Raw genomic sequence first — 26,728 nt, forward strand, 5'->3', positions numbered from 1 at the left:
TATTGGCTGTCCCGGAAGCTTTTCTGCATAATGGTTGGATGATCTGTCTGAGGCTGAATCGCTTTTTGATTGACAGCGATATGAGCCAATCACCGATCTTATGGTGAAGGCAACATTCTCATTTTTTTTGAAAAGGAACAGAGAGTAGAATTCACGGACAAATAAACTGACACATTTTATATTATTATGATGTAGGCCGAAATTGAGCTTCCCCTCCTTGGCAGAACAATATCCGACACTGATACAATGAACCCAAAGACCAAAAATGTGCAAAGGTATATTTGGCAAACTGTACAGAGACGACTTGCGGAGACAGTTCACGTTGGTCAGTGCCTTAGCCAATTAGGACGCAGAACACAATTCACTGTTTAAAAGTATGAAAAAAACTGCACTAAAAAAATCCGTGAAACAGCGAAGCCGCAGAAAGTGAACCGCGTTAGAGGGAGGGATCACTGTATATATATTCATTCATTCATTCATTCATTCATCTTCCAAGCCGCTTGATCCTCACTAGGGTCGCGGGGGGTGCTGGAGCCTATCCCAGCTGTCTTCGGGCAGTAGGCGGGGGGACACCCTGAATCGGTTGCCAGCCAATCGCAGGGCACACAGAGACAAACAACCATTCGCACTCACACTCACACCTAGGGACAATTTAGAGCGTCCAATCAGCCTGCCACGCATGTTTTTGGAATGTGGGAGGAAACCGGAGCACCCGGAGAAAACCCACGCAGGCCCGGGGAGAACATGCAAACTCCACACAGGGAGGCCGGAGCTGGAATCGAACCCGGTACCTCTGCACTGTGAAGCCGACGTGCTAACCACTGGGCTACCGGGCCACCTGTATATATATATATATATATATATACAGTATATATATTTAAAAAAATAATCCTCGTCCCACCCCTCAGGTGGTGTCCATCCCTCATTCAGCTCGGGTCCTCTACCAGAGGCCAGGAAGCTTGAGGGTTCTGCGCAGTATCCTTGCTGTTCCCTGCACTGCACTTTTCTGGACTGAGATGTCCGATGTTGTTCCCGAGATCTGTTGCAACCACTCATCTAGTTTGGGGGTCACTGCCCCGAGTGCTCCGACCACCACAGGCACGACTGTCACCTTTACCTTCCAGGCTCTCTCCAGCTCCTCTCTGAGCCCTTGGTATTTCTCGGGTCTCTCGTGTTCCTTCTTTCTAATGTTTCCATCACTTGGGACCGCTACATCCACTACAACAGCTTTCCTCTGCCATTTATCTATGATCACAATATCTGGTTGGTTTGCCATTACCATCTTGTCAGTCTGGATCTGGAAGTTCCACAGGATCTTCGCTCTGTCATTCTCCAGCACCTTCGGAGGTGTTTCCCATTTTGACCTTGGGGTTTCCAGTCCATACTCCGCACAGATGTTTCGGTAAACCATGCCAGCCACCTGGGTTATGGTGTTCCACGTTGGCTTTCCCTGCCAGCATCTTACACCCTGCAGTTATGTGTTGGATCGTCTCAGGTGTCTCTTTGCCCAACCTACACCGTGGGTCTTGTCTGGTGTGGTATATCTGGGACTCAATGGCTCTGGTGCTCAGGGCCTGCTCCTGCGCAGCCAGGATGAGTGCCTCTGTGCTTCAGGCCAGCCCTCTCTAGCCACTGATAGGACTTCTTGAGATCAGCCACTTCAGTTATGGCCCGGTGGTACATCCCGTGTAGGGGCTTGTCCTATCATGATGGTCCCTCTTCCAGCACCTCATTCTCTGTTCCCCATTGTCTGAGACATTCTCTTAGTACGTCATCCGTTGGAGCCTTCTTGATGTATTCACGGAGCGTGGATGTTTCATCCAAGCTGGACAGTGGCTCTCACACTCACTCGTCCCCGGCCTCTTTCGGCTTGCGTACAGTCTCAGGGTGCAGGATTTGGGATGGAACCCCCCATGCATGGTTAGGAGCTTTCGGGTCTTAACATCCGAGGTCTGAATCTCTTCCTTTGGCCACATTATTCTTCCTGCAGGGTATCTGATCACTGGCAGGGCATAGCTGTTTATTGCCGGGTCTTATTCTTGCCACTGAGCTGGCTTCTTAGGACTTGCCTCACCCGCTGGAGGTATTTGGCCGTAGTCGCTTTCCTTGTTGCCGGTTCGAGGTTGCCATTGGCTTGTGGTATACCGAGGTACTTGGAGCTGTCCGCAATGTCTGCTATTGTTCCTTCAAGACCTCTTCAGTGTGGACTACACCTTTCCTCTCATCGTCACCATCCGACTACATTTCTCAAGCCCGAATGACATCCCGATGTCGCTGCTGTAGATCCTGGTTGTGTGGATCAGGGAGTCTATGTCCCTTTCGCTCTTAGCATACAGCTTTATTTCATCTATATAGAGGAGGTGACTGATCGTAGCTCCATTTCTGAGGCGGTATCCATAGCCTGTATTGGTGATTACTTAGCTTAGGGGGTTCAGTCCTATGCAGAACAGCAGTGGGGAGAGTGCATCACCTTGGTATATGCCACATTTGATGGACACTTGGGTAAGTGGCTAGCCATTGGCTTCAAGTGTGGTTTTCCACATCCTCATCGAGTTCGTAAAGAAGTCTCTTAGAGTCCTGTTTACCTTATACAAGTCCAAGCATTCAGTGATCCATGTATGTGGCATTGCGTCAGATGCTTTCTTGTAATCAATCCAGGCTGTGCACAGGTTGGTAGGTCGGGACCTGCAGTCTTGTGCGACCGTTCTGTCAACCAGGAGCTGATGTTTGGCTCCTATGGTATCTCTACCAATGCCCTCCTGTGCTTCGCTCATGTATTGATCCATGTGTCCACTTATCTTAGCCGCAATGATGCCTGACATGAGCTTCCATGTTGTGGATGGGAATGCACCCTTTGAGGAATCCTTCATGATCAGGATCGTTCGCCCTTCGGTTAGCCATCCTGGGTGAGTTCCATCCCTCAGCAGCTGGTTCATTTGTGCTGCTAGGCGCTCCTGGAGTGCTGTGAGTTTCTTTAGCCAGTAGGTGTGGACCATGTGTGTGCCTGGTGCTGTCCAGTTCTTCATATCTGAGACTCTTTCCTGTATGTCTGCCACTGTTATGGTAACTGGGTTCTGTTCAGGGAGTTGCTGTGCTCCTTTCTCAGGGTCACCAGCCATTGTGCACTGCTGTTATGTGCAACCTCCTTCTCCCATATGCCTTTCCAGTACCTTTCAGTTTCCAGTCTTGGTGGGTCAGCTCTGGTGTTAGGACCCTGTCACTGAGCGTACACTTTTGCAGGTTGTGTTGCAAACAGCCTGTTTATCCGTCTGGCCTCATTCTCTTTCGTGCAGCGCTTTAGGTGGCTGGACAAAGCTTGGAGCCTTTGTTTAGCAGTTTCGAGTGCTTCAGGTATGGTCATCTGGATGTACCTCTCGGGTATCAGCCTTTTCATCACACCTCTCTGGGCCTCCGTCAATTGACTCACATCTTTCCGAGCCACCTTCACCTTAGACTCCAACCGTGTTTTCTATGGTGGGTCACATATCACATGGCTCCCATGGTTGATCTTATCGCCAAGCATTTCAGCTCATTGGTTTCCGTGATCGTTACAGTCGTCGTGAAAATGCCTCGTTAACTTGATCCTTGGAGAAATATCATCGAGCAAGAATTTCCTGGATTAATACAGACAACACAACACACACACAGACAGTCACAAAAAAGCTTTTGTCATTTCATGAGAATAAAATACTGTGCCTGTATTTTTACTGATTGATGTGGCCATAAGTCGAGATGTCCACATACATTTTGGGATGAGTGATTGGAGTTTTCTGACTTATTAAATGATGTAAGCGTTGTTTTTTTGTTTTTTTTGCTTGTGTCCTCGACTCTCGTTATTTTCAAATAAGTAATTTTTTTTCCACGTCTTACCATATGACACCATGCCACATTTTTTAAATTGTGCAGGACTCGCGCATATGACATGATGAATATGACATATTCACAAACTGAACCAAACAAAAATCATATCACTTTTTTCTTAATTTACTTTGGATTTTTCAAGTCTTAGTGAAATACAATTTGAGTATTTCACAACACCAAAATCGCGACTATGACAACATAATAACATCATTTTTTTTAAAAAGTGTTTTTTTAAGACATTCATGGCTCAAGCATCTTGGTGGGTGGACACATGGTTTTAATGCATACTGGCACACACGGTGATATTTGAATTTTTTGCATTTCAACAAAATAGGTTCTTGCCGAAGTGTACTTTTAGAGTAAATTGTAAATTGTAAATTGTTTTATATTGTTTGTCGTAACAGAGAGGAAAAAAAGTTAATTTGTCATATAATGAGTAGCACAGTTGTGATCATTTTTCTCATCTCCAGTTATGCAGACCCATGTGCGAATCGTAGACTTGAAGGCTTGTGAGCACACATGCCCCTCGGTGCAGTCATACTCTTGTATTTGCATCATCTGAGGGCTCCAGAAAGCTGAATGTAAAATTGCAATCTAAAATAGCATTCATTAGAAGAAGAAATATGGAAATACTTAATCATGTTATTAGAAATAGCTCTAAAAAAAAAAAAATCAGATAGTCCTGAGTACCTCTCTTTTGACCAACACATCACCCAAATCACCAAAACTGCTTTCTTCCACCTCAAAAACATTTCTCGTCTAGGAAAAGTCATAAAATTTCAAGTTAAAAAATTATCATTTAGGGGGTTTTTGGGGCGTTTTTAACACCGTGACGGGTGATTTTGACCCGAGGACAACAGGACGGTTAGAGGGCCGGGTCAAATGGCCCGCGGGCCATAGTTTGGGGACCACTGCTCTACCACAACACATCCGCAACTCTACTGGCCTCCAATCCTTCAAATCATCTCTTGAAACTCATCTTTTCCGCAATGCTCTTAACACCTTTTAATCTCTTGTACCCATTTTGCTTTTTGTTCATCTAAATGTGCTTTTGTAAATTATGTATTCTTGTTTTAAGTGCACATTTTTATCCTGTTTTTTAAGCTCTTGTAAAGTGTCTTTGAGTGTGATGAAAAGCGCTTTTAAATAAAATGTATTATTATTATGAATATTTCCCCTGAGGATGCTGATGGAGAAGTACAGGGAAGGTAGGAAGGAGCTGCACTGTGGCTTATGACACGGTGCCAAGAGAGGAATTGTGGTTCTGTATGAGGAAGTCAGGGGTTGCAGAGAAAGATAAGATAAGATAAGATATCCTTTATTCGTCCCACACTGGGGAAATTTACAGCCTCCAGCAGCAAGAATGTATGTAGAAAGAAGAAAGGAGAAAGAGAAAAAAAACAACAAACATCTTTCAATTAAATACAATATGAACACAAATTGATTCATTGAAAATGAACAAAAAAGTACGTTAGATTGGTGCAGGACATGTATGAGAATAGTCCAACAGTGATGAGGTGTGCCATTGGACGGACAGAAGACTTCAAGGTGGAGGTAGACTGCATCAAGGATCGGCCCTGTGACCCTTCTTGTTTGCTTTGGTGATGGATAGATTGACAGATGAGGTCAGACAGGAGTCTCCCTGGACTATGATGTTTGCAGGTGATATTGTGATCTGTCGTGTGAGTAGGCAGCAGCTACAAGAAAACCTAGAAAGGGGGAGGTTTGCACGAGAGAGAAGCGGAATGAAGGTCAGTCATAGTAAGACAGAGTACATGTGCATAAATGAAAGGGAGATCAGTGGAACGGTGAGGTTACAGGGAGCAGAGGTGGCGAAGGTACAGGAATTTAAGTACCTAGGATCAACAGTGCAGAGCAGCGGAGATTGTGGAAGAGAAGTGAAGAAAAGAGTACAGGCAGGATGGAACAGCTGTAGAAAAGTGTCAGGAGTGATTTGTGATAGAAGAGTGTCAGTTAAGGTGAAGGGAAAAGTTTACAGAACAGTTGTGAGACCAGCCATGATGTATGGTCTAGAGACACTAGCAATAGGCAAAAGACAGGAGGCAGAGTTAGAGGTGGCTGAGTTAAAGATGCTGAGATTCTCCTTAGGAGTGACAAGGATGGACAGGATCAGAAATGAGGTCATCAGAGGGACAACTCGGACAGGAAAGTTTGGAGAAAAAGTTAGAGAGGCCAGACTGAGATGGTTTGCACATGTACAGAAGAGGGACAGTGGATACACATTGGTAGGAGGATGTTATAGATGGAGCTACCAGGTAGGAGACAGAGAGGAAGGCCAAAGAGGAGATTCATAGATGCCGTGAGGGAAGACATGCAGATAGTTGGAGTCAGAGTAGAGGATGCAGAGAACAGGGAAAGATGGAAATTAATGAGTCGCTGTGGCAACCTCTGAAGAGGGACAAGCCGAAAGGAGAAGAAGATATTTAACATATTTATATTCGTGATGTCAAGCGTTTAAGAAATTATGTGATTAATTTATTTGGGTCTGTAATTAATTAATCTATATTTTAATCTAATCTAAAAATTACTGATTAAATCCCTATTTCATTTTTAATTCGTTACATTAATGAGGAAGATCAAAAGATAAAAGGAAAACGTGGCATTATAAAGTATTTTATTGTTTATCAGCAGACTTGGACAGATGCAGTCCTAGCCATTTACTTTCTGCTGTATTTGATACCAGTCAAAGTCCTACCTACAACCTAGTTTCGACCTTGGGGGGAATATCTCCGTTTTGTTTGTTTTTGTAAATCTCCAAAGAATTACAAAATAAATATAAAAGGGAACATCAGGTCCTTAGAAAGTGCTTAGGTTCACATATCAAAAACAGTAAGAACAATTTTCTGAGCAATACAAGTACCCAACACTGAACTAGCTTCAGATAATAAACAATAAAAAAACAGACCCTTAAATCACAGTGCTGTAAGTTAGTACTTCAGAAATAACACCGTTCATCATGAGAAAATAAAAGTGCTGAAGAAAACATCAATCACTTCTAGTAGTCTACAGATCTATGCCTCATACATGGGGTGTTCGAGTTTAGTTTGCCGAAGAGCTTTGCTATGTATTGCTCACTCGCTATATCGGTGAGGCCCAACCCGCAGCTCGCAAGCCGCATGTGGGTCTTTGGCTGGTTCAATGTGGTTGCCGGGCTTTCACATAACAAGTGTCGAAAAACACCTCGGTACTGGTGCTGCCATTCAAACAACGGCACTAAATACACAGATCTAACTATGTCAGCCTATCATCAATCCTGTTACTTGATTGACATTCAGGGCAACCAATCAAATACCAAATGGATCACCGCTCATGCGCAAACAACGGTGCTCAGTGCTAAACACTCAGCTAGTCAGCTTTAAAGGTAGGGGTGCCCAATATGTCAATCGCAATCGACCCGGAGCCAGTGGACTGGTCCCAAGTCGAGTGTGAGCATTGGGAGGAGGAAATGGGTGGTGGAGGGGATAGGTTGGTATTTTCCAATTTCGTTTGTGTTCAGTGAAGTTTCGGCTCTCGCTCATCTCGGTGTCTGTGCGTGTCTGCATGTTTGTGTACTGTATGTGTGTGTATGTATGCTTGCACGTGTGCAATCGGGTCGATGACGGGAGGTTCGTCGCTTCAAAAGTGGTCCTTCGATCAAATATGTACCAAGCTGACCCAAGTAGTCAGTAACTACTGCAGCTCGTGTGTGTGTGTGTGTGTGTGTGTGTGTGTGCGCGCCTCGATGGGATCACCACCTTATCGTGGTGAGGCAATTTGCGCGTCTCCATGACCCCTAGAGCTATGTCGGCAGGAGTCCCGCACTCCTGTCAGGGTCACCCAAGCCGAACAGGTCGAAGGGTAGAGGCCTGACAAAGAGTGATCCCAAACCGGCACCTGGGGGCAGGCATAGGCGGAGTCCAACAGACCGGACTACCGGTAGCCCCCTGCAGCTCTTGCCAGGAGAAGGTCATCATGGGTACCCTCATGCCACCGGAAACCACCTGGCAGGAGTGAAGATGGTGGGAGTGAGGACTGTACACCCACACCCTCACCTTAATCCGAACCTTTGCGCAAGCTTCTTCCAGGATTGGTTTGACTGCAACTCAACCGAGATACATACACTTCTGAAAGCAAAGCATGAGGCCCATAAAGCTCTCCTGTCCTGCCCTACATCTCTCACCCGTAAAGCAACCTTTTCGGCAGTTAGAACAGCGACCCAGCGAGCACTCCGTATCATGGAGGACACCTGGTGGGTGCAGAAGGCAAATGAGATCCAAAACCTGGCAGACTGTAACAACACCCAGGGCTTCTACAATGCCATCAAAGCACTGTATGGTCCCAAGAAGCGGGCAATTGCTCCAGTCCGATCAGCAGATGGCTCTGCACTCCTCAAGGACCACCATGAGATCCTTGCCCGTTGGGCAAACCACTTTGAAAATCTTCTCAACCATACCAACCCTGTCAACCCACACATTCTGGACAATCTTCCAGACCTGCCAACAATCATGAGCCTCGACATCCCACCATCCTATTCTGAAACCCAGCAAGCCATTGCGGGCCTAAAGAACAACAAAAGCGCTGGTCCTGATGGCATCCCTGCAGAGGTTTTCAAACACGGAGGTTATCTCCTCACGCGCCGACTGCACCTCCTGATTCAAAACATCTGGGAATATGAGACTGTCCCGCAGGATTGGAAGGATGCTAACATTGTTGTTATTTATAAGCAGAAAGGGGACAGAGCAACCTGTGGGAATAGCCGAGGAATCTCTCTCCTCTCCACCGCAGGAAAGATCTTGGCCAAAATCATGCTCAGCAGGCTGGTCAAGCACATCTCAGAAAATGTGCTTCCAGAAACTCAGTGTGGCTACTGGAAGACACCATTGACATGATCTTTGTTTTAAGACAGCTAATGGAGAAAAGCAGAGAACATCACAAGGACCTGTACATAGCCTTCATCGATCTCAGCAAAGCCTTTGACACCATCAACCGTGAGTTGCTCTGGAAACACCTCTCCAAACTTGGGGTGCCACCCAAGTTTCTCAGCATCCTCCAGCAGCTGCATGATGGGATGCAAGCCAGAGTGCTCATTGGAGGACTCCAGTCAGAGCTCTTCAAGGTGAAAGTTGGGGTGAAGCAGGGTTGTGTCTTGGCTCCAGTGCTTTTTAACATCCTCCTTTCTGCCATTACGTGCCTCTTCCACCGTGGCATGGGACATGAAGACGGTGTCCATATGGAGTACCGCCTCGACGGAAGCCTCTTCAACATCAGACGGCTCCAGGCTCACACAAAGACAAAAATCTGTCAGATCTGTGAGCTTCAGTATGCTGATGACTGCACTATACTAGCTCACAGTTCAAACTCTATGCAGCACGCCCTGGACACCATTTCCAATCTGTACCAATCCTTTGGTCTTCAGATTAACATTAAAAAAACTGAGGTCATGTTCCAACTCACTACCCCAACTTCCACAACCCCACCGTTCACATTAATGGCACTCCACTAAAAGTAGTGGACCATTTCACCTACCTTGGCTCCACTTTATCGTCAAATTGTTCCCTTGACACTGAAGTCCACACCCGTATTAATAAAGCATCATCATCCTTTGGTCGCCTACGCAGCAGGGTCTTTGAAAACCGAAACCTGAAGACCCGTACCAAGATTGCTGTGTATAATGCAGTATGTCTCTCCACTCTGCTCTACGGGTCAGAGTCATGGACTCCATATCGCCGGCACATTACTACCTTGGAAGCCTTCCACATCCGCTGCTTGCAAAAGATCCTCGGCCTGTCCTGGGAAGATCAAATTCCCCATACAGACATCCTCAAAAGCACCAATTCCATCTGCATAGAAGCGGCCGTGGCAAAGAAACATCTTCGGTGGATCGGAAACACCATTCGCATGCCAGACAACCGCCTGCCCCGCCAGGTCCTCTATGGCCAACTGAGAGGTGCAAAGCGTTCTTCTGGGGGGCAAAAGCGACGCCTCAAGGACTACAGCAGGGACCTCCTAAAGCGAGCCAACGTCAACCCCACGCAGCTTGAAACACTTGCACTCAACAGACCAACCTGGCAGATCACTTGTGCCACTGCAATCTCTCAAATACACCAAATTAACCGAGCCAGACGAACAGAGAAACGCATTCAACGACATCAGCGGGCAGCTGATACCCCCCTGGTATCCGGTTTCCCTTGCTCCATCTGTGGTCGAGTCTGCGGCTCAAGGATCGGTCTCTATGCCCACGAGAAGTGGCACCAGCGACAGCGACAGAGTCGCTGACCCCCCCCCCCACCCAACCCATCCTCCCCTCCCTTGGAGCAAGTGTCATCATCAGACATGATGGACAGCTAGAAGAAGTGTGTGCGCGCGCATGTGCGCGATGTGGCTCTTTGCAGTCACACAGTAAAAAAAAAAAATGGCTCTTAGTTTCTGATGGGTTGGCCACCCCTGCGTTATCTTGGAAATGCTTTCGGTGCTAACGTTAGCTGTGGCTGCACTCGCGAATGGCTGCTTTGCATTGATGTGGGAGGCTACATTTGAATTGCTTCAGTGGTATGCAAACTCCTTCTTACAAATTAGGCACAACACTCTACCTTTGTCAGTTGTGTCGTCAGGGCGTTTTTTGAATGTAAATTTACCGTGCCGAGAACTCTCACATCCTGCTCCATTTTCACCTCTCCACTCCTCACCGCTGCTTACGAAGCCCACCCAACTCCAATGGGCCTATCAGCTTCGGCTAAACAAGCCCCAGCATAATGGCAGCTAATTAAGGTCTGGTTCAGGCTGTGACTGACAGTTTTCCCCACCCTCAACAACTCTAGCACAGGAAGCCAACACAAAAAAGGGCGATTAGGAAAAGGCAACCCACCAACAGAAAGAATAAAGGCAGAGAGTAAAATTTAGATGAAAGCGATAAATGTTAATGAATCGCAATTAACACAATAATTTGACATCTCTAATTTATATTTTTCATGCGTCTCATGTAATTTTACATATTTTTTTGCTGTGTGTTCACTGCACTACATGTTTGCACTGTTTGCACAATAATAATAATAGTAATAATTAAATGATGTGAAAGACCATTGTAAATAGCACTGCGATTTATCCATTTTGTGTTTATATTGACTTAATTGAACAGTGTTTGTTGTTTTTTTCTTCTTCTTTCTTCTTTCTACCTACATTCTTGCAGCTGGAGGCTGTAAATTTCCCCAGTGTGGGATAAATAAAGGATATCTTATCTTATCTTAATCGGGGCAATCACATCTGCCCCATCACTAAGTCATACATGTACACTGCATACAAAGTAACCTTTGACTTCCAATACACGCTTTGACCCTTGGCGGATGGGCTGCAAACACACATCTGTTGACCCTCTCTCAGCCACCATCTGCCACTTTCACTGGAGCCCACATGGTCTAATATTAACTCCCTCCCCCTCTCTCCCATGCACAAAAACAACCATGTTAGCGCAGTGAGTTCATAGCGGTGACAAAATGGCTGCAGGCCCTGACCTCATGTTGCTTTGTGTCACAATGCCGCAGCAAGTGGGGTGAGTTTGCGAGTCTGGAAAGCTTTTAGAGGAACGAGAGCATCAAATGAAATCTCCCAATAAAATAAGATTTAGTCTTTTACTTCTGTTTGAAAAAAAGAAGAATAGCCTTGCAGAAGGGATTTTCTTCAAGGACTGAATCAATAACTATGCATGACATTCCCAAATGAGTAGTAAGAAAGCTACAAATTCAAAAAACATTGTTGAAATTCTAATATTAAAATCCATCCATCCATCTTCTACCACTTTTCGGATCGCGGGGCAGCAGGTTTAGCAGGGAAGCCCAGACTTCCCTCTCCCCAGCCACTTCTTCGAGCTCTTCCTGGCGGATCCCAAGGCGTTCCCAGGCCAGCTGGGTGACATAGTCTCTCCAGCTTATCTTGGATCGTCCCTGAGGTCTCCTGCAGGTGGGACATGCCCGGAACAGCTCACCAGGGAGGCGTTCAGGAGGCATTCGAATCAGATGCCCAAGCCACCTCAGCTGGCTGCTCTCGATGTGGAGAGACTCTTCAATCTGAGCCCCTCGCGGATGATCGAGCTTCTCACCTTATCTCTAAGGGAGACCCCAGACTCCCTGCGGAGAAAACTCATTTCGGCCACTTGTATCCGGGTCTCGTTCTTTCGGTCACGACCCATAGCTCGTGACCATAGATGAGGGTTGGGACGTAGATGGACCGGTAAATGGGGAGCTTCGCCTTTTGGCTCAGCTCCTTCTTTACCACGAGAGACCGATACAACATCTGCATCACAGCAGATGCTGCACCGATCCGCCTGTCGATCTCTCACTCCCTCCTGCCCTCACTCATGAACAAGACCCCAAGATACTTGAACTCCTCCACTTGGGGCAAGATCTCTTCCCCGACCCGGAGGGGGCACTCCACCCTTTTCCGACTGAGGACCATGGTTTCAGATTTGGAGATGCTGATTTTCATCCCAACCGCTTCACACTCGGCTGTGAAACGCTCCAGTGAGAGTTGGAGAGCCCTGCTTGAAGGAGCCAACAGTACCACATCATCTGCAAAAAGCAGAGATGCAAGACTGAGGCCACCAAAACTGTCCCCCTCCACGCTTCGGCTGCGCCTAGAAATTCTGTCCATAAAGGTTATGAACAGAATCGGCGGCAAAGGGCAGCCATTGCGGAGTCCTACCCTCACTGGAAACGATTCCGACTTACTGCCGGCAATGCGTCACAAACTCTGACATTGGTGGTATAGTGACCGAACAGTGCGTATCAGGAGGTTCAGTACCCCATACCCACGAAGCACCCCCCACAGAACTCCCCGAGGGGCACAGTCAAACACCTTCTCCAAGTCCACAAAAAACATGTAGACTGGTTGGGTGAATTCCCACATACCCTCGAGGATGCTGCTAAGGGTGTAGAGCTCGTTCATTGTTCCACGGCCGGGACGAAAACCACACTGCTCCTCCTCAATCTGAGGCTCGACTTCCTGACGGACCCTCCTCTCCAGCACCCCTGAATAGACCTTACCAGAGAGGCTGAGGAGTGTGATCCCTCCGGTCCCCCTTTTTAAAATGACGGACCACTACCCCAGTCTGTCAATGCAGAGGCACTCTCCCCGCTGACCACGCGATGTTGCAGAGGCGTGTCAACCATGACAGCCCCACATCATCCAGATACTTGAGGAACTCTGGGCGGATCTCAGCCACCCCTGGAGCCTTGCCACCGAGGAGCTTTTTAACCACATCTGTGACTTCAACCACATAGATAGGAGAGCCCACCTCAGTGTCCTCAGACTCTGCTTTCTCCAAGGAAGGTGTGTTGGTGGAGTTCAGGAGGTCTCCGAAGTACTCGGCCCACCGGTTCACAACGTCCCGAGTCGAAGTCAGCAGCGCCCCATCCCCACTGTACACAGTGTTAGGGGTGCACTCCTTCCCCCTCCTGAGATGTCGGATGGTGGACCAGAATTTCCTCAAAGCCGTCCGGAAGTTGGCTTCCATGGCCTCACCGAATTCTTCCCACGCTCGAGTTTTTGCCTCAGCGACCACCGAAGCTGCGTTCCGCTTAGCCACTCGATACCCGTCAGCTGCCTCTGGGGTCTCATAGGCCAGAAAGGCCCGATAGGACGCCTTCTTCAGCTTCACGGCATCCCTTCCTGCTGGTCTCCACCAGCGAGTACAGGGGGCGCCGCCACGACAGGCACCAACCACAACTCAGATTGGCCGCCTCAACACAACAGAGGCGCGGAACATGATCCATTCAGACTCAATGTCCCCCGCATCCCCCGGGGCATGGGAAAAGCTCTGCCGGAGGTGGGAGTTGAAACTCTTTCTGACAGGGGATTCCGCCAGACGCTCCCAACAAACCCTCACAATACATTTGGGTCTGCCAGGAGGGACTGGTATCTTCACCCCTCAAGGCTCTGGATGTAAATTTCCCCAGTGTGGGACAAATAAAGGATATCTTATCTTATCTTATCTTATCTTATCTTATCTTATCTTATGCTGTGGGGCTGTCCTGGTTGACACGCCTCTGCAGCATCACATGGTCATCGGGGAGGGTGCCTCTGGATTGGCAGAACGGGGTGGTGGTCCCTCTTTTTAAAAAAGGGGGACCGGAGGGTATGTTCCAACTACATCACACTCCTCAGCTTCGCTGGTAAGGTCCATTCAGGAGTGCTGGAGAGGAGGGTCCGTCAGGAAGTCGAGCCTCAGATTGAGGAGGAGTAGTGTGGTTTTCACCCGGGCCGTGGAACAGTGGACCAGCTCTACATCCTGAGCAGCGTCTTCGAGGGTCACGATACTGCCGATGTCAGAGTTTGGTTCGCATTGCTGGCAATAAGTCGGAATCGTTTCCAGTGAGGGTTGGACTCCGCCAAGGGTGCCCTTTGTCACCGATTCTGTTCATCACCTTTATGGACAGAATTTCTAGGCGCAGCCGAAGCGTTGAGGGGGTCCGTTTAGGTGGCCTCATTATTGTATCTCTGCTTTTTGCAGATGATGTGATACTGTTGGCTCCTTCAAGCAGGGCTCTCCAACACTGACTGGAGCGTTTCGCAGCCGAGTGTGAAGTGGTTGAGATGAAGATCAGCACCTCCAAATCTGAAACCTTGGTCCTCAGTCAGAAAAGGGTGGAGCCATGGGTTGTGACCGAAAGAACGAGATCCCGGATACAAGCCGCCAAAATGAGTTTTCTCCAAAGGGTGTCCGGGCTCTCCCTTAGAGATAAGGTGAGAAGCTCGTCATCTGGGAGGGGCTCAGAGTAGAACCGCTTCTCCTCCACATCGAGAGGAGCCAGATGAGGTGGCTCGGGCATCTAATTAGGATGCCTCCTAAAAGCCTCCCTGGTAAGGTTCCTACTGGCAGGAGACCAGTAGGAACCTTATCTTTCTCATGGTTGGAGGTATGACGAGTCTCTGTCCCTTCAGTAAGATTCCGATTCGTGAACTGTAAGGAACGCCTGCTCTGCTCTGTACAGCCTGAGTGCCGGTTCATTTGGACCGTGTTCGGGCCAGCCTTCTGTGCACAGCTGCATCACATGTGCACACACACTGTTCCTCCGCAGCTGTTCTCTCAGCTTTCCTAGGTATTGGGTGGTCGCCGGTAGGTTCTCCATCACCATGTCCGCGTAGATGTTCGTATCTTCGAGCAACTCCTTGTCGGCTGGTGTCTCCACCCTCTCCATGGGAGCTCGAGACAGCGTGTCGGCTGTCCACAAGCACTTTCCTGGGACATGAGAGATGGAGTAAGAATAGCGCATGAGTCGCATCCTGAAGCGTTGGATCCGCGGAGGTAAGGCGTCCAAGGCTTGGGACCCCAGGAGACTCAGGAGAGGCTTGTGGTCCGTCTCCATCAGGAAATGCTTCCCGATGAGAAAGTTTCGAAACCTCTCGCAGGCCCAAGTCAGCGCCAGAGCCTCCTTCTCCACTTGTGCATATCTCTGCTCCGTAGGTGTGAGCGACCGCAACATGTAGGCGATTGGCCTCCATTCTTCCTCCCACTTCTGGAGAAGAATGCCTCCCAACCCGTATGACGACGCGTCTGCAGACACTTTGCTCTCCCTGTTGGGATCAAACATGGCTAGCACCGGTGTGGACGTCAGCGCATCTTTTAAATCTTGGAAGGCTCGCGCTTGGTCGATGCCCCACACCCAGCAGTTCTTTTTGGACAGGAGATCACAGAGAGGCTTATCCCTCTCTGCCAGCTGTGGCACAAATCTCCCGAGTTGGGTCAGCATTCCGAGAAAACTTCTCAACTCTGTTGTATTCGTTGGCTCCGGCATCATCCTCACTGCCTCAGTCTTGCCTGGGTCTGGTCTGATGCCTCTGTCTCAGATCACATGGCCTAGAAATGTCACCTCTGACTTTGACAGCTCACACTTTTTGACATTGAGCGTGATGCCTGCCTCCTGGATCCTCTCCAAAGTAGCATGCAGGCGGGCATCGTGCTCCTCCTGTGTTCGGCCCCATATCAGCACATCGTCCATGTGGCAAACAACACCTTCCAGCCCTTCTGTAACCTCTGTTGCCATTCGGTTCTGAAAGTGTTCAGGGGCGGAGGCTATCCCGAAAGGTAGCCGCTTGAAGTAATAACGCCCAAAGGGTGTGATAAAAGTTGTCAGCTTCTCCGAATGGGGTGTTAGGGGTATTTGCCAAAACCCCATTTTTGCATCCAGCTTGCTAAAAATCCGGGCTCCAGCCAGCATGCCCCGTGTTTCCTCCACTGACGGCAGGTTATACTTTTCTCTGCACACTGACTCATTGAGTTTGGTGAGATCTACACAGATACGTACAGCACCTGATTTCTTGGGCACCACCAGGATGCCAGCGCACCAGTCTGTTGGCTCCTCGATTCTGCATATCACCCCGAGTCGTTCCATGCGGGATAGCTCTTGCTTGACTTTGTCCAGTAACGTCAATGGACATTTTTAAAAACACCTCCTTGGTGTTTTTAACGAGAAAGGTTCAGCCCCGGGTTTCAGCTTGATGTTGTACGGCCGCCGCATCACTCCGAGCCCAGTGCATATTTTGGGGTAATTCTCTTTTAGTGTCTCTATAGAGACGCTGCCTAGGCGTGCGACGAGCCCCAACCTGCAGCTCGCAGATCTCCCCAGCAGGGCAGTATGCACTTGACGAGCGATGTACACATCCTCCATCACCTCCCTATCACCTTTCCTCAGCAGCAGCCTGGCAACGCCCACGACCTCAAGCGGGCTCCTCCCTGGTCCCAGGAGTCGTTTTGTTGCCTTTCTGAGTTTAGGGAGATTGTTTTTGTACGTGCCCCTGAAAACTGTGTGTGGCAGAACGGTGACATCAGCGCCCGTGTCAATTTTGAACATCACACCACGCTTATTGATGTCAATTTTGACCATCCACGGGTCACGGTCTGTCGTAACACTGTCAAGGAGGAACCCCTCCTCGTCCTCATCTTCTTCGTCCTCTGTAACTTCGTGCGCAGATTTAGACTTGCACACACGCTTAAAATGTCCTTGCCTTCCGCAAGCATGACATTTTGCCTCGTGAGCAGGACAATCACATTTTGGATGGGATGGAGAGCTGCCGCATTTCTGACACACAGACTGTGCACCCCTTTCCTTATTGTAACGAGAACTTTGGGACTTGTTTGTCTGGCTATTAGCACTGGTAGGTGTGTTTTTAGCATACCATAAATTGCTCTTGAACACTCTGTCAACAGATTCAGCGCCACTTGCCTAATCACTCTCTCGTCTCCCGCTCTCGGCGCACACTCATGACGTAGTCGCCCCGCGACTCTATCGTCATGCTGTATACAATTACACCACAGTACGTTCTGTGTATTAAGCACTGTTGTTTGAATCGCGACGCCATCGCCGAGGCGTTTTCGACAATTGTCATGTGAATGCCCGGGAGCCACGTGGAACCAGCCGCGGGTTGGGCACTCCTGTACTACAGTAATCATTCTCTAGTACGGACTCGTGTTTGCGCTGTCCAATCTGTCCTGATGACAGAAATTCCTCATTTGGGAAATGAGCATAGTACATGTCCTTTATGAACCTGCAAGTATGTTGACAAAATGCACGTGTAACAACACAATCAATAAAATGCAAAAAAAAAAAAAATAATGTCCAAAAACTGTTTATATAACAAAAACTGCAATACAGGTGTATCCAACAAAATCACAACAATACGTACAGTATTTTAATGTTTATTTTTTTCTGTCTTGGGGAAAAAAAGTGTCAATTTTGGAATGTTTTGTTGGATGCATTCTTTGGTTTATGACAATGTTTGCCTGCATGTCATACAGTTTTCTTGCTAGCTGCAAGTATGGTGGCTTGTAATCAGGAGTTGAATCGATGCCTTGTTTTTTTAAGTTTCGTAATTCCTTCGTTTGCACATTTGTATCTCCTGCATGATACTGCATCCAAGTGTCTCCTGGATGCTTTTTACCATGTCCAGCCTCTCTCAAACAGATGCATTTCACTCGCTCCGTGACAGTCAGTAGAGTTCTTCTATGTTTCGATGCCATGATCTACAGGACGCAAGTGAATAAAGTTAAAAGCATTCACAATTACAACAAAACGCACGCCAATAAAAACTCACGTCGTTTCGGATCTGATGAATGAAAACGGCGAAGCAAACACGTTTCTTCCGTCGTGTCGAGTGGACACTGCTTTTTAGCTCGTGCCCACTACGGGACTACGAGTGAATACAGTAATCCCTCGTCCATCGGGGTAACGGCTTGGGGAATTTCCGCTGACGTAAGTTCCGAAAACATGGAATATTGTAGTCAAAATGTTCATGCAATGGTTTTTATTCCAGGTGAAGGAAATTCCTTTTCATAGAATTCCGGGGATGGGAATGTTTACTGTAGAGCAAAGTCACTCGAGTGAAACGCGTCTCCGCAGTCGTTAGTTCGCTGCTCTCTGCTGTGCGCACGTGAGCGCAAGCACATACTCACGGCGCTGATGCGACCCACGTCACATATCAAAGAAGCTTTGAACTACGACAACAGCTAAGCTAACCTAGCCGACACGACGCTCGAAGTCAGGCGGACATGTTTATCTGATAATCTAGTGTATGTGTATTCTCTTTTGCCTAAATAAATATTTTTGTTCAAACGAGGGCTAGGTTTGGCTTGTTTCGGCAGGTGACATTGCATCGCTTGACGCACTTCCTGATAAACACAGTTTGGTGGGCTTTTGCGGCGTCGACTCAACCTGGACTGAGTCGACGCAGCCTGCTCTGTGTTGACACAGTCCATGTGTTGGTCACGAAGGACCACACGCACTGACACGTGGATTGCTCTGTGAGCTTGAGGCATGCGTCAATGCATCCGTGTTTTTGGACCCATCACTACTCCTTGCATCTGTGCTTTTTGGGGTCCTCCATCCAATGACCACAATGCAAAACGTGATCCCTATCCATCCATCCATCCATCCACTTTCCACACAGGGTCGGGTCGTGGGGGCAGCAGCTTTAGGAGGGAAGCCCCGACTTCCCTCTCCCCAGCCACTTCTTTGAGCTCTTCCTGGCGGATCCCGAGGGGTTCCCAGGCCAGCTGGGTGACACAGTCTCTCCAGTGTGTCCTGGGTCTAAATCTGCGCACGAAGTTACAGAGGACGAAGAAGATGAGGACGAGGAGGGGTTCCTCCTTGACAGTGTTACGACAGACCGTGACCCGTGGATGGTCAAAATTGACATCAATAAGCGTGGTGTGATGTTCAAAATTGACACGGGCGCTGATGTCACCGTTCTGCCACACACAGTTTTCAGGGGCACGTACAAAAACAATCTCCCTAAACTCAGAAAGGCAACAAAACGACTCCTGGGACCAGGGAGGAGCCCGCTTGAGGTCGTGGGCGTTGCCAGGCTGCTGCTGAGGAAAGGTGATAGGGAGGTGATGGAGGATGTGTACATCGCTCGTCAAGTGCATACTGCCCTGCTGGGGAGATCTGCGAGCTGCAGGTTGGGGCTCGTCGCACGCCTAGGCAGCGTCTCTATAGAGACACTAAAAGAGAATTACCCCAAAATATGCACTGGGCTCGGAGTGATGCGGCGGCCGTACAACATCAAGCTGAAACCCGGGGCTGAACCTTTCTCGTTAAAAACACCAAGGAGGTGTTTTTAAAAATGTCCATTGACGTTACTGGACAAAGTCAAGCAAGAGCTATCCCGCATGGAACGACTCGGGGTGATATGCAGAATCGAGGAGCCAACAGACTGGTGCGCTGGCATCCTGGTGGTGCCCAAGAAATCAGGTGCTGTACGTATCTGTGTAGATCTCACCAAACTCAATGAGTCAGTGTGCAGAGAAAATTATAACCTGCCGTCAGTGGAGGAAACACGGGGCATGCTGGCTGGAGCCCGGATTTTTAGCAAGCTGGATGCAAAAATTGGGTTTTGGCAAATACCCCTAACACCCCATTCGGAGAAGCTGACAACTTTTATCACACCCTTTGGGCGTTATTACTTCAAGCGGCTACCTTTCGGGATAGCCTCCGCCCCTGAACACTTTCAGAACCGAATGGCAACAGAGGTTACAGAAGGGCTGGAAGGTGTTGTTTGCCACATGGACGATGTGCTGATATGGGGCCGAACACAGGAGGAGCACGATGCCCGCCTGCATGCTACTTTGGAGAGGATCCAGGAGGCAGGCATCACGCTCAATGTCAAAAAGTGTGAGCTGTCAAAGTCAGAGGTGACATTTCTAGGCCATGTGATCTGAGACAGAGGCATCAGGCCAGACCCAGGCAAGACTGAGGCAGTAAGGATGATGCCGGAGCCAACGAATACAACAGAGTTGAGAAGTTTTCTCGGAATGCTGACCCAACTCGGGAGATTTGTGCCACAGCTGGCAGAGAGGGATAAGCCTCTCCGTGATCTCCTGTCCAAAAAGAACTGCTGGGTGTGGGGCATCGACCAAGCGCGAGCCTTCCAAGATTTAAAAGATGCGCTGACGTCCACACCGGTGCTAGCCATGTTCGATCCCAACAGGGAGAGCAAAGTGTCTACAGACGCGTCGTCATACGGGTTGGGAGGCGTTCTTCTCCAGAAGTGGGAGGAAAAATGGAGGCCAATCGCCTACATGTTGCGGTCGCTCACACCTACGGAGCAGAGATATGCACAAGTGGAGAAGGAGGCTCTGGCGCTGACCTGGGCCTGCGAGAGGTTTCGAAACTTTCTCATCGGGAAGCATTTCCTGATGGAGACGGACCACAAGCCTCTCCGGAGTCTCCTGGGGTCCCAAGCCTTGGACACCTTACCTCCGCGGATCCAACGCTTCAGGATGCGACTCATGCGCTATTCTTACTCCATCTCTCATGTCCAGGAAAGTGCTTGTGGACAGCCGACACGCTGTCTCGAGCTCCCATGGAGAGGGTGGAGACACCAGCCGACAAGGAGTTGCTTGAAGATACGAACATCTACGCGGACATGGTGATGGAGAACCTACCGGCGACCACCCAATACCTAGGAAAGCTGAGAGAGCAGCTGCGGAGGGACAGTGTGTGTGCACGTGTGATGCAGCTGTGCACAGAAGGCTGGCCCGAACACAGTCCAAATGAACCGGCACTCAGGCTGTACAGAGCAGAGCAGGCGTTCCTTACAGTTCACGACGGAATCTTACTGAAGGGACAGAGACTCGTGATACCCCCAACCATGAGAAATGATGTCCTCGCCAAACTGCATGAAGGTCACCAAGGCGTGGTAAAGTGTAGACAGCGAGCACAGCAGGCAGTATGGTGGCCCGGGCTGAGCCAACAACTGAACGAGGTGGTTCTCAACTGCCGAACATGCTGCAAGGAGAGACAGAACCGGAGGGAGCCAATGATTCCATCACCCTACCCGGGCCGACCATGGGAGAAGTTGGGTGCAGATCTGTTCGTGCTCGGAGGCAAGACCTGCTTGCTGGTTGTGGACTACATGTCAAGGTACGTGGAGATAGCTTCGTTGGCCTCCTCAAAATCGGATGAGGTAATTCGCCACCTTAAGTCGATCTATGCACGCCACGGGATCCCCGACCTTCTAGTTTCGGATGGAGGGCCCCAGTTCTCCGGAACGGGCTTCAGGGCTTTCGCGGAGTCCTACGGGTTCCGTCACATTACAAGTAGCCCACGATATCCACAAGGAAATGCCGAGGCAGAACGTGCCGTTCAGACAGTCAAAGGCCTCTTGAAAAAGGCAGATGACCCCTAGCTGGCCTGACTCGCATACAGGGCTACCCCTCTCGAAAACGGGTACAGTCCGGCTCAGCTTCTCATGGGGAGGAGACTCCGCACAACACTGCCTGTCCTTCCTGCCCTGCTCGACCCAGCCGTCCCGGACCATGATGCCGTTGTACGGAGTGATCGGGAGAAGAGGACAAAAGATGCTCAACGTTACAATATGCGGCATCGGGCACAGAACCTCGTCAGACTCGACCCGGGACAGGACGTGTGGATTAAGGACCAAGGAGCGGAAGGAGCCATCATTGAAAGACATGCTTCCCCACGATCATATCTGGTGGAGGGGCCCCATGGGACCATCAAACGAAACCGTCGTCATCTCATCCCAATGAGGTCCTCGCCTGAGCAGAGTGACCGTGGTGCAGCGGAACAGTTCTCGGGAAGCGTTCCAGGAAAACCATCGGCTGAACCACCGCAGCAGAACCTTCCAGACCCGCCAGCTACTCCAAATACCAAGACCAGGTTTGGGAGAGTCGTGGTGAAACCAACCAGGTTGGACTTGTAAGCCCCCCTTCCTCCTACGGTTTTGGTACAATCGATGAGGCTGTGCTTGTAAGGTTGTTTGAATTTATTAAAAAAAAAAAACATAACGGGGGATGGTGTATGGTGCCATGTGTTTGAATGTGCCGTTTTGTTCGCTCTACGATGTCTAGCTGATTGCAGAACATATGTGTGTTGGAGCCATTGTTGAAAATAAGAATGACATTTGTTTTTGTGCATGTGATTTTTTGACACAGGCTGAGATAGGAGCAGACCTCTCAAGTACGATGCAGAATAATCCTCAAGGTCTGTTGAATCATTGGCAGTCTACCCAATGATTCTAGAAAGGGGAGATGTGGTGTAATTGTGTACAGCATGACGATAGAGTCGCGGGGCGACTACGTCATGAGTGTGCGCCGAGAGCGGGAGACGAGAGAGTGATTAGAGAGAGAGGATACACGTTTCGGAAAAGCTCAATAAAGTTACCCGCGTTAACACGACAGCTGGACTTACGTGTGCCTGACTTGATAACATGACACGTACTACGTCAGCCTATCATCAATTCCGTTACTTGATTGACATAGAGGGCAACTAGTCAGCTGACTGAATCACCGCTCATGCGCAGACAATAGCGCTAAATGCGAAGCGCTAAGATAGTCAGCGAATTACCTTTTTTTAGGGCAGGGCAGCACAATACGTCGATCGCAATCAACCAAGAGCCAGCAGACTGGTCCCAAGCGGACCACGAGTGGTTGGAGGAGGAAATGGGGGGCAAAAAAAAAAAGATTTGTGTGTTTGTGTCTTAAGGCTTTATTTGTGTTTGAGCGCTCCGACTGTTGCTCGTCGTGGCGTGCATGCATATGTGCGCAAGTGCATGCTCGTGTGTGTGTGTGTGTGTGTCTCTTTGCAGTAACACAGTAAGAAAAAATTGGCTCTAACTGACTGGTTGGACACCCCTGCAATAGTACGTGCATATTAGCAGCTACCGGAGAAACGCAAATTGTCCGCCGTGTTGAGCCATTTAGATCTCCTTTTGGAGAATAAGGTATTTATTCAAATGTCCTTGTCACACAGTGCCTGTTGGATCTTTGACATGTCTTATTTCATTCTTGTTCGAATTAATTTCATGGTAACTCTTCATTTACTATTCACATATTTTATTACATGTGAAATGCCGAATTTGCCATACAGGAATATCAAATACCAAACAAAAGCACCTCTGCAACTACATCTGGCATGTTACTCATCATTATTACCGTATTTTCACGACTATAATGCGCCATTAAAAGTCCAAAATGGACAGGACGCCTTATAATGCGGAGCGTCTAGTGTATGCGCCGAGTTCCAAAGCCTGACTGAGAGCACCTCTGGCCGACACGCTCTTTATATAGAGAAAAGGCGGAGTGAGTGACGACAGGCATGCGGAAGTCCGCCAATGAGTGAAGGGTGGGCGTGTAAGAGGACGCTAAAGGCACGTCCCTAGCAGGTACCAGTCGCCAATGAGTGAAGGGTGAGCGTGTAAGAGGTGTTTTGCTTCCGTTGCCTTTTTAAAAACGTGTTTTTAGCGTGTGTGCATGCATGCCGTATGTATAAGCTGGCGTATGTTTTACCATGCCTGGCTGCACCAAATAATACTGTGCGTTTTGTGTCTGTGTCAAATACAGAAATCCCTTACTGAAACTGCGCCCAACAACACGGTGCGCCGAATGGTCGTGAAAATACAGTAGTTTGTTTTTTTGAAACTGTTCAAAATGCCAAATTTGTTCGGTTTTATTTTTTAGATGACCTGTGGCAATATTTGGATGATGAGGTAGGGAGACTGGGAAGAATTGCGACAGCAGATGCTATGCCTGAGGTCCAGCGATACCTAGCAGAAGGGAAAATTGCACGCAATCAAGACACACTGTTGGAATCGAAGGACCAATACACTAGTGCGAAAATACATATTTTTCCAAAGCTGTTATCTGGGCAAGCTTTGAAGCTACCTCCCTACTCTGAATTAATTCTTTAGCATTTTTTGATGACCAAATAATTCCATCAGCATTTCTTCCTAAGGGTGGCGACTTCGGTGTTAATCTACAATTCAGGACATTTTTAAAATAATGAAACAACACTGGTAACTCATAATTTAAAAAATGAAAAATTAGGTTACTGTAGTATGAGTAATTACAAACAGATTTCATTTTTGATCAAAGTCAAATCCTAGGTCCTTGGCCTCGAAGTCAAATCCTAGGTCCTTGGCCTCAAAGTCAAATCCTAGGTCCTTGGCCTCGGAGTCAAGTCCTTGGCCTTGGGTTGCCAGTCCTCAGACACAAGGAAGGATTTGAGCATCTAATCCTTCGTCCACAGATATAAAATGGGCCAGAGGACCGCATAAATCATGAAGAAATCAAACATAATCCATCCAGAGAAACCCATGTTGATGGACCACAGCCACTACTGACACGTTGATGGGCCACTTTATCTGACGCTTTAAGTGGGGCGGGGCTGCCACTGACAAGTGACACTCAGTGCAACGTGTAAAGAGCGGCATCACAGTGAGTTTCAATCACGGTTCGTTCCGTTCGCGATCGGCAGTTTAAATAGCGTGTAAAGCCTTTCTGTAAAAATTGTGACTTTTATTTAGTTACTTTTGCACAGTCGTCACGTTTGTGTGGTGACACTAAAATGTTTGCTTGAACCAAGTAATTTGCATTTCAGCTGGAGTCAATAATGTCGGCACTTCACTTCCGGGTTTGGCCGTTGGGATTTGGAGTACTTTTGCTCAATTCCAGTTATGTTTGCTGAATGCTTTCTCATGTTTGGAATAATTCATTCATTCATTCATTCATTCATTCATCTTCCGTACCGCTTGATCCTCACTAGGGTCGCGGGGGGTGCTGGAGCCCATCCCAGCCGTCTCCGGGCAGTAGGCGGGGGACACCCTGAATCGGTTGCCAGCCAATCGCAGGGCACACAGAGACGAACAACGATTCGCACTCTCACTCACACCTAGGGACAATTTAGAGTGTTCAATCAGCCTGCCGCGCATGTTTTTGGAATGTGGGAGGAAACCGGAGCACCCGGAGAAAACCCACGCAGGCCCGGGGAGAACATGCAAACTCCACACAGGGAGGCCGGAGCTGGAATCGAACCCAGTACCTCTGCACTGTGAAGCCGACGTGCTAACCACTGGACTACCGGGCCGCTGTTTGGAATAATGAATATTGATAATACATAGTTAAAAATCGTGGTTGATTTAATTATTTTTTATTATTATTGTGAAGTTGTAGGTATTAAATTAATTAATGTTGTATTAGTGGGAGTGGTAATAATAGTAGTACTCAGAGAATGTTTAGAGATCAGCTATCTCGTTACCTAGACGCATAATTAACCCACGGGACGCACAGTTCCAAACAATGTGTGTTTTTGGGACGCAAGTCAATTTCTCAGTCAAAACAAACAAACAAACAAACAAACAAAAAAAACTATGGCAAGCCTGAGGATTTCACAGTAACAATCATTACCGGTAGCGTGTTGTTTCCGTGGCATCATTTTCACGGTACCGAAAAATAGTTTAACTATAAAAGTCACTGTTCAATTAATTCCGTTTTTCACGGCCCTCTGAATAGGGATCGTCGGTTGGCATGGAAGGATCACTTTCTGTACTTTTTGGACACATTTATTGGAGCACTTTGCAGCAAAAGTAATAGTAATAGTAGATGTAACAGAAGTAGTTGCAGGATCGCAGGGGTCCCCAAACTACGGCCCGCGGGCCGTATCCAGCCCACGGGCACATTTGACCCGGCCCTCTAACCCTCCTGTTGTCCTCGGGTCAAAATGACCCGTCACTGTGTTAAAAACGCCCCAAAAACCCCTAAATGATAATTTTTTAACTTGAAATTTTATTACTTTTCCTAGATTGTCCCCAACTGCAGAAAAATTGAAATGTTTTTATTCACATTTCCATGGAAGCTGTACAAAAGGTGGTCTTCAGGGCAAAATGACCCATGGCACAAATAGGGTTGAAATCAAGGTCACAAAGTTATTTACACACCATCGAATGTTTCAGTGTTTTAATTGTGTCTCAGATCAATTAGTAGAACACGTGAACAACACGGTAGCAGACATAAACAAGACAATATAGGTGGCATTCTCGTAGATGGCAGACGTCTTTTTTTTTGTGGATTTCAAGGGGCTATAAAGAGAGAGAGTTGTTTAGTTATTTATTTCGTGTTTTTACTGTGAAGAACTGAGAGAGGGTCATTTAGTTATTATTTATTTCATTAATAGTGTTATTTGTTTCCAGCCTTTTTTTTCTGTTACGACCCTGGAAAGGGTTATTTGGTTATGTGTGGCTTTCTGGGAAACAGTATTTTTTTTAACCTCCCCTACGATCGTTGATGTTACAAACTGACACCGGCACCCCATCAGAGAGGTGAAAATGTATGTGGCCCTCACAGGAAATAGTTTGGGGACCCCTGCAGTATCAGAAGCAGTAGCAGGTAATAACCTAAAGCACACATGAATGCAGTAAAAAATGAACATATCTGTCTTTCTGCATCACAATGTTAATCGGTATAGAATTGACATTAATTAATAATGTTATTTTAACAATGCATCTAATCAACGTGATTTCACTACGTATTATTATCGGCATCATTATCCATTACTTTAAACGTAAGAAACAATACATCACAAAC

This window comes from Hippocampus zosterae, chromosome 1 (assembly GCF_025434085.1).
Source record: "Hippocampus zosterae strain Florida chromosome 1, ASM2543408v3, whole genome shotgun sequence".
NCBI lineage: Eukaryota > Metazoa > Chordata > Actinopteri > Syngnathiformes > Syngnathidae > Hippocampus > Hippocampus zosterae.